Source organism: Salmo trutta, chromosome 35, assembly GCF_901001165.1.
Source record: "Salmo trutta chromosome 35, fSalTru1.1, whole genome shotgun sequence".
Lineage (NCBI taxonomy): Eukaryota > Metazoa > Chordata > Actinopteri > Salmoniformes > Salmonidae > Salmo > Salmo trutta.
In genome coordinates, this window is record NC_042991.1 from 39,153,967 (window position 1) to 39,166,201 (window position 12,235).

Consider the following 12,235-nt stretch of genomic DNA (forward strand, 5'->3'; position numbering starts at 1 on the left):
TAAGTGCAAATCAGATGGGATGGCGTATCGCTGCAGAATGCTGTGGTAGCCATGCTGGTTAAGTATGCCTTGAATTCTAAATAAATCACAGACTGTCACAAGCAAAGCACCCCCACACCATCACACCTCCTCCTCCATGCTTCACGGTGGGAACCATACATGCGGAGATCATCCGTTCACCTACTCTGCGTCTCACAAAGACACGGTGGTTGCAACCAAAAATCTCAAATTTGGACTCATCAGACCAAAGGACAGATTTCCACCTGTCTAATGTCCATTGCTCATGTTTCCTGGCCCAAGCAAGTCTCTTCTTCTAATTAGTCCTTTAGTAGTTTTTTTTATAGAAATTCAACCATGGAGGCCTGAATCACACAGTTTCCTCTGAACAGTTGATGTTGAGATGTGTCTGTTACTTGAACTCTGTGAAGCATTTATTTGGGCTGCAATCTGAGGTGCAGTTAACTCTGATGAACGTATTGTAATGGAGCAGGCCTCGAACCCTTGACCTTCTAGTCTGAAGTCCAGTGCCCTATCGACTGTGCCCCAAAAGCATGCTCGAGCGGCAGAGTCGATATCCGTGCTTATAAACCCAGGGTCATTACAGTATCGTCTGCAGCAGAGGTAACTCTGGGACATGATATCCTGTGGCGAACCTCATGAAAGACAGTTTCATCATTGTGCTTGATGGTTTTTGCAACTGCACTTGAAGAAACTTTCAAAGTTATTTTCCAGGATTGACTGACCTTCATGTCTTAGAGTAATGATGGACTGTCTTTTCTCTTTGTGTAGTTGAGCTGTTCTTGCCTTAATATGGACTTGGTCTTTTACCAAATAGGGCTATCTTATGTATACCACCCCTACCTTGTCACAACACAACTGATTGGCTCAAACGCATTAAGAAGGAAATAAATTCCACAAATTAACTTTTAACAAGGTACACCTGTTAATTGAAATGCATTCCAGGTGACTACCTCATGAAGCTCGTTGAGAGAATGCCAAGAGTGTGCAAAGCTGTCATCAAGGCAAAGGGTGGCTACTTTGAAGAATCTCAAATCTAAAATATATGTTGATTTGTTTAACACTTTTTTGGTTACTACATGATTCCATATGTGTTATTTCATAGTTTTGATGTCTTCACTATTATTCTACAATGTATAAAATAGTAAAAATAAAGAAAACCCCTTGAATGAGGTGTGTCCAAACATTTGACTGGTACTGTGTGTATCTAATCTAACTATTTGAATAAAACTCAGCGGCGGCGCTTTCATCCCCTGAAAATGAAGTTTGAGAAGCCAGCAGGTGGTGCCAGTGAGACTTTGCCATGGTGGTCGATGCAGCGCTGAACAAAAATATAAACACAACATGCAACAATTTCTAAGATTTTACTGAGTTACAGTTCATTTCAGGAAATCAGTCAATTGAAATGAATTCATTAGTTTCTAATCTATGGATTTCACATGACTGGCCAGGGGCGCAGCCATGAATGGGACTGGGAGGGCATAGGCCCACCCATTTGGGAGCCAGGCCCAGCCAAGGGTTTTATTATAGACAGAAATACTCCTCAGTTTCATCAGCTATCCGGGTGGCTGGTCTCAGACGATCCCGAAAGTGAAGAAGACGGATGTTGAGGTCCTTTGCTGGCGTGGCATCATGTGATCTGCGGCTGAGAGGCTGATTGGGTGTACTGCCAAATTCTCTAAAATAACGTTGGAGGCGACTTATGGGAAATTAACATTTAATTGGACATTGCTGCAGTCAGCATGCCAATTGAACGTTCCCTCAAAACTTGAGACATCTGTGGCATTGTGTTGTGTGACAAAACTGCACATTTTAGAGTGGCCTTTTATTGTCCCCAGCACAAAGTGCACCTGTGTAACGATCATGCTGTTTAATCAGCTACTTGATATGCCACATCTGTCAGGTGGATGGATTATCTTGGCAAAGGAGAAATGCTCACTAACAGGGATGTAAACAAATGTATGCACAACATTTGAAAGAAATAAGCTTTTTGGTGCATATGGAACATTTCTGGGATCTTTTTATTTCAGCTCATGAAACATGAGACAAACACTTTACATGTTGCGTTTTTATATTTCTGTTCAGTATATATTTAATGTCTGTGCCCCCGCGGAAATCTAATTCGCACAATAACAAATCAAAATCAAAATCTGTCTATTTAAGCTAGAGACGGGGACTTTGTGATTTGGAGGCCACAGGCAGAGGCCAGCCTGAGGCCCACGTCCACCCCCCCCCCCCCCCCCTGCTGGTTTTAATGGGTTTTACAGTAAAGACGTAATTTAACTGTAAAAAAAAGTATTACCTTTTAATGTGCCATGAACACAATTACGTTTTTCATGTGATTGTCAAACCACCTTAAAAAAGTAGGCTACCTTCACATCCATTACAAATAATTCCAGCATCCAAACAGTACACTCTGCACACACCAGCTGTCCTTCAAGTCTCAATGAGTGGCTGAAGCTATATATCTCACTGAAGAAAGCATCCTAATGCCATAGATCCACCAGATGCGCGTTGCCATATTTTGTTTTTGTCAGATGTCTAGTCAAACCTTTCCCTGTACTTACATTACAATCATTTAGCAGACACTCTTATCTAGAGCAACTTACAGTAGTGAATACATACATTTCATACATTTCTTTTCTATTTTTGTACTGGTCCCCCGTGGGAATCAAACCCACAAGCCTGGCGTTGCAAACACCATGCTCTACCAACTGAGCCACAGGGAAGGTCTTGTGGCTTGACGCCCACGTGCTTTGGCAAGGCTGCAGAAAGGTTTACAGCGTGGAGGAGACGGTAATTTTCCTGTCTCTAGGTTCCCTCCCATTTGTGTGCTTATAGATCAGTACCTGTCTAGCCTGCCAGACGTTTCAGAGGGTGAAGACTGGTGTTGGAGTTGAAGCCCATCGGTTGTTTCGGTAAATTGTCACAATTCCCATTTTGCCCTGATAAGTTGCTTTATTTGACCACAGCAGAGTTCAACATTATTGAATGTGTGTGTGTGTGTGTGTGTGTGTGTGTGTGTGTGTGTGTGTGTGTGTGTGTGTGTGTGTGTGTGTGTGTGTGTGTGTCAGTATCCTTACAAATATTCAAATCTGTATACTGTATGACACAGATACGGGTAACAATAAAGTAATCTTCTAATCTCACTTTAAATGTTAGTGTTGGAACTCATCGGACTCTTCACTAAATCCAGGAATGGCAACAGCTGGTGTCTGATGGCGACCGATCACTTTATCAAGTGGGTGGAAGCAATACCCATTAAAGTCAGTAAAGGAAGAGTAACCCATTAAGAAAAGGTGGTTGGAACCAAAAATGTATTTTTATTTTGTATGATACCCATCAAGGACAAAGACCGGCAAGGCCACTTCCAAGGCAATAATGGACATCTTCAATACCCACGTTTCTCCTGAGGTCATTTTGAGTGACCGAGGTCATGAACTTTGGAACAAGATAAGGATATTATAGGTTATATTCTGTCACCAACGGTTTGTTTAAAAAAACAAAATGACAATTCGTTTTTATTGTTTTTCTATCGTACAAAATCAGACATATTTCAATATCTTCCATTGTCAATAGATATCCCTTTCCTACCCCCTCCTCCAGGTTTGGATGAATGGACCAACCAGAACCTCAAGACGGCCATGGGAAAGTCTCTTGATTGGTACCAGGGATGATGGGAGAACAACCTGAAGGTAATTGTAATGCGATGCTATTGACGGTAGAGAAGTCAGGCGCAGGAGAGCGGAAACTGATTTACAACGGTTGTGTTTAATAACCATAAACCACCGTCAACAGAACAATACAATAAATGGGTCAAACAAAACCCGGTACATACCAGCATACCGTGCACACGCACTACAACAAACAATTACGGACAAGGACATGGGGGGTGTAACAGAGGGTTAAATACACAACATGTAATTGATGGAATTGGAACCAGGTGTGATGGAAGACAAGACAAAACCAATGGAAAAGTGGTCCTGGAAAAGTGGTCCTGTGTGGCTCAGTTGGTAGAGCATGGTATTTGCAACACCAGGGTTGTGGGTTCAATTCCCACGGGGGACCAGTACAGGGAAGAAAAAAAAAATGTATGAAATGTGTGCATTTGAAATGTGAAATGTATGCATTATGTAAGTCACTCTGGATAAGAGTGTCTGCTAAAATGTGAAAGGAAAAGTGGATCAGTGATAGCTAGAAGGTTGGTGATGTCAACTGCCAAACAAGGAGAGGAACCAACTTAGGTGGAAGTCGTGACAGTAATTCTTTTTGCACACTACAGCAACATCCAGGCCTCCACTGAGTACGGACGGGAGCCGCAGCTGTTGACTGAGGTAAACAATGCAATTATATATACAATTATTACATATACTGCAGTCTTTCAAATCTGTGGTTGACTTGGTGTTGTTTGTCTATTAGTGTTGTTGTTGTCTATTAGTGTTGTTGTTTGTCTATTAGTGTTGTTGTTGTCTATTAGTGTTTTTGTTTGTCTATTAGTGTTGTTTTGTCTATTAGTGTTGTTGTCTATTAGTGTTGTTGTTTGTCTATTAGTGTTGTTGTTGTCTATTAGTGTTGTTTGTCTATTAGTGTTGTTGTTGTTTATTAGTGTTGTTGTTTGTCTATTAGTGTTGTTGCCCAACACCCAGACCTGGATCCACCTGATGTCCTCCATTACCAACCATCCTCCAACTTTTCATTACATATTCTACAGCTACTGTTATTGTCATGTTGTCATTATCTGCTGAGAAAGATCAAGAAAACTATCCTACTGGGGCACATAATATATGAGATACACAGATAAACTAAAAACACGAGCACTGCGAACACTCAGAACAAAGAGATCAGCCTGGGCTTCGCCGTCTCCCTCTTCAAGTCCCCCTGACGAGACTGACTGCCTGTTGAGAACAAGGGACAGGCAGAACCTCCCACCCACACAGCAACCACCTCCTCTACATTCCACACACCAGAATTCACTATTTTAGTCTATGATTATCATGTAAGTATAAAAATAAAAAAAATCTGTGAAAATAAATGAATGACACAACTGTACCAAAAAAATATAAAAGTTTATGTATTAAAATCTTAAATATTGTCAGGTTGGTTTTCACAGCTGTTTCACAAGGTGTTCATTATTGTAAGGTATCCCTTGATGCTACTTGTTAGTTCAACATAATTCCTTGTTGTATCTTAGGACCTACAAGAGATAGATACAGTTGAAGTGGGAAGTTTACATACACCTTAGCCAAATACATTTAAACTCAGTTTTTCACAATTCCTGACATTTAATCCTAGTAAAAATTCCCTGTCTTAGGTCAGTTAGGATCACCACTTTATTTTAAGAATGTGAAATGTCAGAATAATAGTAGAGAGAATGATTTATTTCAGCTTTTATTTCTTTCATCACATTCCCAGTGGGTCAGAAGTTTACATACACTCAATTAGTATTTGGTAGCATTGCCTTTAAATTGTTTAGCTTGGGTCAAACATTTCAGGTAGCCTTCCACAAGCTTCCCACAATACGTTGGGTGAATTTTGGCCCATTCTTCCTGACAGAGCTGGTGTAACTGAGTCAGGTTTGTAGGCCTCCTTGCTCGCACACACTTTTTCAGTTCTGCCCACAAATTGTCTATAGGATTGAGGTCAGGGCTTTGTGATGGCCACTCCAATACCTTGACTTTGTTGTCCTTAAGCCATTTTGCCACAACTTTGGAAGTATGCTTGGGATCATTGTCCATTTGGAAGACCCATTTGCGACCAAGCTTTAACTTTCTGACTGATGTCTTGAGATGTTGCTTCAATATATCCACATAATTTTCCATCCTCATGATGCCATCTATTTTATGAAGTGCACCAGTCCCTCCTGCAGCAAAGCACCCCCACAACATGATGTTTCCACCCCCGTGCTTCACGGTTGGGATGGTGTTCTTCGGCTTGCAAGCCTCCCCCTTTTTCCTCCAAACATAACAATGGTCATTATGGCCAAACAGTTCTATTTTTGTTTCATCAGACCAGAGGACTTTTCTCCAAAAAGTACAATCTTTGTCCCCATGTGCAGTTGCAAACCGTAGTCTGGCTTTTTCATGGCGGTTTTGGAGCAGTGGCCTCTTCCTTGCTGAGTGGCCTTTCAGGTTATGTTGATTTAGGACTCGTTTTACTGTGGATATAGATACTTTTGTACCCGTTTCATCCAGCATCTTCACAAGGTCCTTTGCTGTTGTCCTGGGATTGATTTGCACTTTTCGCACCAAAGTACGTTCATCTCTAGGAGACAGAACGCGTCTCCTTCCTGAGCGGTATGACGGCTGCGTGGTCCCATGGTGTTTATACTTGCGTACTATTGTTTGTACAGATGAACATGGTACCTTCAGGCATTTGGAAATTGCTCCCAAGAATGAACCAGACTTGTGGAGGTCTACAATTTTTTTTCTGAGGTCTTGGCTGATTTCTTTTGATGTTCCCATGATGTCAAGCAAAGAGGCATTGAGTTTGAAGGTAGGCCTTGAAATACATTCACATGTACAATTGACTCAAATTATGTCAATTAACCTATCAGAAGCTTCTAAAGCCATAACATAATTTTCTGGAATTTTCCAAGCTGTTTAAAAGGACTTAGTGTATGTCAACTTCTGACCCACTGGAATTGTGATACAGTGAATTATAAGTGAAATAATCTGTCTGTAAACAATTGTTGGAAAAATTACTTGTGTCATGCACAAAGTAGATGTCCTAACCGACTTGCCAAAACTATAGTTTGTTAACAAGACATTTGTAGAGTGGTTGAAAAACAAGTTTTAATGACTCCAACCTAAGTGTATGTAAACATCTGACTTCAACTGTATATATTCAACCACAAGGTACTAATTCCCTATGTGAGATATATCTCCCAAGTGGTCTAGGGCACTGCATCTCAGTGACAAGAGGTGTCATTTCAGTCCCTGGTTTGAGTCCAGGCTGTATCACATCTGATTGTGATTGGGAGTCCCATAGGGCGACGTGCAATTGGGTCAGTGTCCTCTGGGTTTGGCCAGGGTTGGCTGTCATTGTAAATAAGAATTTGTTCTGACTTGACTAGTTACATTTGAAGAAATATATAATTTAAAAATCATGATAGAGATCTACTGGAAGGGCAGGTTGTAGAGTTAATAGGGGCATTGGATAGGTCTCAATTTCTCTCTCTCTCTCTGTGTGTGTGTGTGTGTGTGTGTGTGTGTGTGTGTGTGTGTGTGTGTGAACATGGTATCTGCATGTACGATTGCATCGCCTGGTTCACCAACTACTTCTCTGATAGAGTTCAGTGTGTCAAATCCGAGGGCCTGTTGTCCGGACCTCTGGCAGTCTCTATGGGGGTACCACAGGGTTCAATTCTCGGGCTGAATATTTTCTCCGTATACATAAATGATGTTGCTCTCGCTGCTGGTGATTCTCTGATCCACCTCTACGCAGACGACACCATTCTGTATACTTCTGGCCCTTCTTTGGACACTGTGTTAACAACCCTCGAGACGAGCTTCAATGCCATACAACTCTCCTTCCGTGGCCTCCAACTGCTCCTAAACACAAGTAAAACTAAATGCATGCTCTTCAACCGATCACTGCCCGTACCTGCCCGCCTGTCCAGCATCACTACTCTGGATGGATCTGACTTAGAATATGTGGACAACTACAAATACCTAGGTGTCTGGTTAGACTGTAAACTCTCCTTCCAGACTCACATTAAGCATCTCCAATCCAAAGTTAAATCTAGAATTGGCTTCCTGTTTCGCAACAAAGCATCCTTCACTCATGCTGCTAAACATACCCTTGTAAAACTGACCATCCTACCGATCCTCGACTTCGGCGATGTCATTTACAAAATAGCCTCCAATACCCTACTCAACAAACTGGATGCAGTCTATCACAGTGCCATCCGTTTTGTCACCAAAGCCCCATATACTACCCACCACTGCGACCTGTACGCTCTCGTTGGCTGGCCTTCGCTTCATAATCGTCGCCAAACCCACTGGCTCCAGGTCATCTACAAGACCCTGCTAGGTAAAGTCCCACCTTATCTCATCTCAGCTCGCTGGTCACCATAGCAGCACCCACCTGTAGCACACGCTCCAGCAGGTATATCTCTCTGGTCACCCCCAAAGCCAATTCCTCCTTTGGTCGTCTCTCCTTCCAGTTCTCTGCTGCCAATGATTGGAACGAACTACAAAAATCTCTGAAACTGGAAACACTTATCTCCCTCACTAGCTTTAAGCACCAGCTGTCAGAGCAGCTCACAGATCACTGCACCTGTACATAGCCCATCTATAATTTAGCCCAAACAACTACATCTTCCCCTACTGTATTTATTTATTTAATTTATTTTGCTCCTTTGCACCCCATTATTTCTATTTCTACTTTGCACTTTCTTCCACTACAAATCTACCATTCCAGTGTTTTACTTGCTATATTGTATTTACTTTGCCACCATGGCCTTTTTTTGCCTTTACCTCCCTTATCTCACCTCATTTGCTCACATTGTATATAGACATATTTTTTTCTACTGTATTATTGACTGTATGTTTGTTTTACTCCATGTGTAACTCTGTGTTGTTGTATGTTGTCGAACTGCTTTGCTTTATCTTGGCCAGGTCGCAATTGTAAATGAGAACTTGTTCTCAACTTGCCTACCTGGTTAAGTAAAGGTGAAATAAACAAATACATTTAAAAAATGTAGGCTAACTCCCTGGGAAAAAAAGATCATGAAATCGCTAGACTGCCTGTCGTGTCGTACATACAGTTGCAAAATATTACATTTACAACAGACAAAGACCTATGTTTGTTAGTGCTCAGTCACGGAGGGAGTGAACATTGCGCAGCAGCTGAAAGGACTTGGAGGGGGAAGCGGATGCACATAAATTTACATATCAATAGCGTCAAAAAATTTGGGTTCCAAATAATCCGGAACCTCAGCCACTCCGTAATAAGTGTCAGTGAGAGTCGTTTTGTAATAACTCTTTAATAAACAGGGAAAAACTATCATTACTGTTTTATATCATACATCACACACATGAGTACATATACATGTTTGATCTGTCAAAAAAAAGGTGAATACAGCATACAATATCATCTGGTATATTTTTTTTCTTCACTTTCAAAGACTATATGTATTTTCTCTTCTGGGATGATGAACAGTCTGATATAGCAATCTACAGTAAGGCTTTGACATGACATTTCTCGGCATAATATTTATTAATAAATTAATTAATATAATATTTAAAAAAAAAAAAAAATTTCATCTAAAACCCAGAACACACCAATAGAACTTTAGCACCATGTGTTTCAGAATATTCATATTATTTCCCCACAATAATAAAAGCTTAGAGGATATCCGTTACTGTTTTATTTTAAAGAACGGGGATTCCAGGAAACTATTTACTTACATTTTTATATGTAATAAATCATTCTTTGTCTCAGCAGTTGTTTTGAGTATTTCATTTTCATAAAAATGCTGCGTGCTTGTAGCAAAGAGTTTGCTAACTGACATTGTGCCAACCTTTATGAATACCCCCCCATACAAACTATATATGAGTTTCCTAATAGAATTGGGAAATACATTAACAATCTAACACAATCTAAAAAAAAAAAATGTAATGAATATTTAACCAACTAATATTCCCAAAACATCATCAATAACAATTTAATAAAATCAGCAGCAATTCATACCTTAATTGATAACCATAGTTGCCTTGATTGGAATATTAAAATCCATCTTTTTAAACAAAATATTACAACCAATTCTACAGTAACAACATAAATATATACGTACAGGTTTTAGACACAGAGATGACAGGAGTAATACAACACAGCAATCACCTTCTATATACGTTTATCCACATTCCTTTGATCAGAAGAGCTTTATACCTTTGGCCTGGGTGTGTGGGCCAAACTTATGAATTTTCTTTATTTGTTTGTTTATTTTATCCTCTTGAAGAAAAAATAAAAATAAAGAAAAAATTATCCTAGTGCAGATTGAATCATTTACAATTGAAATGAAAAGCTTAAAACATTATGATAATAAAACATTACATTAACATAGGACAGCTGTTGTTGTAGTATTTTTTTTTGTGCAGATTCATTGAGAATCCTAAAGTGGTGGCACCTTGTTTTTTTTTTAAGAGTTGTGTTTCGCTGTAAACTGTGAGGGGTTGAGGTGCCTTGTTCTCCCCGAGCATTGAGTGTCTGCAAGTGTTTTTTGAGGCAGGCAGGCAGGCAGGTCCCTCAGATGGCAGAGGGCAAGGCCATGCTCTGATCGAATGAGAGAGAGAGAGAGCCCCACGGGCAGGGGGTGGGGGGGGAGGAGGCAGCGAGAGACTCAGCAGTCTCTGTGGTGGTAGCACCTTAAGATCAGCGTTCAGCACCAGGTTCATTCGTTAATGAACAAACTAAAATGCACCTTTTTTTTGTCATCCAAGCATTTTGGCTCTAAATCAGAACTAATAAAGGTCATGATACAAAGAACCGAACCAAACCAAATACTGCAACGGCCTGCTACGCATCATTGCATTCAAAGAATTCAGAAAAAGAGAGAGAGTAAGACATTGTACAGAAGAGAGAGAGAGAGTAAGACATTGTACAGAAGAGAGAGAGAGAGTAAGACATTGTACAGAAGAGAGAGAGAGTAAGACATTGTACAGAAGAGAGAGAGAGAGTATGACATTGTACAGAAGAGAGAGAGTATGACATTCTACAGAAGAGAGAGAGAGAGACAGCCCTAACATGCGTATACTTTTCGGGCCACCTCACGATGAACTCCAGGCATGCTGTGAAAAAAACAGGAAATTAGGTGATGAGAGAGTGAGTCTTCGTTTACGCCGTTTTCATACAGCTGTTTTGGAATCTCTTATGATGTCATCGTACAATGTTGGAGATATGTGGTACTGTTCAACCCAATCATGAAACACTTTGTCAACATTTACTGTCTTTCCCATGTCTCTTTTTTTGTTGTTGCAAGCATTTTTCTATTTGGCTAGACATTTTGATCACAAGACTAACGACAGACAAGACAAATATGACATGTTGGCACAACAAATCATTAATCTTGCAAGACAGAAGAAGAAGGCACCAGCTCCATAGTTGCTGTGCTGTCATCTGTCCAGCTTCATGTCCAACACACCTAGACGTGTCCTGTGCTGTCATCTGTCCAGCTTCCTGTCCAACACACCTGGACGTGTCCTGTGCTGTCATCTGTCCAGCTTCCTGTCCAACACACCTGGACGTGTCCTGTGCTGTCATCTGTCCAGCTTCCTGTCCAACACACCTAGACGTGTCCTGTGCTGTCATCTGTCCAGCTTCATGTCCAACACACCTGGATGTGTCCTGTGCTGTCATCTGTCCAGCTTCATGTCCAACACACCTGGACGTGTCCTGTGCTGTCATCTGTCCAGCTTCATGTCCAACACACCTAGACGTGTCCTGTGCTGTCATCTGTCCAGCTTCCTGTCCAACACACCTAGACGTGTCCCAAATGCCATCCTATTCCCTGCATAGTGCACTACTATAGGGTGCCATTTGGGATGCAATATCTATTCTCTCTTGATCAGATTCCAAACCAACCAACCGGTTGGCTGGCTGAATTAACTAGGATTTGTTATTTTTTTTTATCCAGTTTGCTTCAAACAAAGAAGAAGGGTGAACCAACCCACCCAACCCAGGCTCAGGTACGACCCAGGCTCAGATACGCCCCAGGCTCAGGTACGCCCCAGGCTCAGGTACGACCCAGGCTCAGGTACGCCCCAGGCTCAGGTACGCCCCAGGCTCAGGTACGACCCAGGCTCAGGTACGACCCAGGCTCAGGTACGCCCCAGGCTCAGGTACGCCCCAGGCTCAGGTACGACCCAGGCTCAGGTACGACCCAGGCTCAGGTACGCCCCAGGCTCAGGTACGACCCAGGCTCAGGTACGCCCCAGGCTCAGGTACGCCCCAGGCTCAGGTACGACCCAGGCTCAGGTACGCCCCAGGCTCAGGTACGCCCCAGGCTCAGGTACGACCCAGGCTCAGGTACGCCCCAGGCTCAGGTACGCCCCAGGCTCAGGTACGCCCCAGGCTCAGGTACGACCCAGGCTCAGGTACGCCCCAGGCTCAGGTACGACCCAGGCTCAGGTACGCCCCAGGCTCAGGTACGCCCCAGGCTCAGGTACGCCCCAGGCTCAGGTACGACCCAGGCTCAGGTACGCCCCAGGCTCAGGTA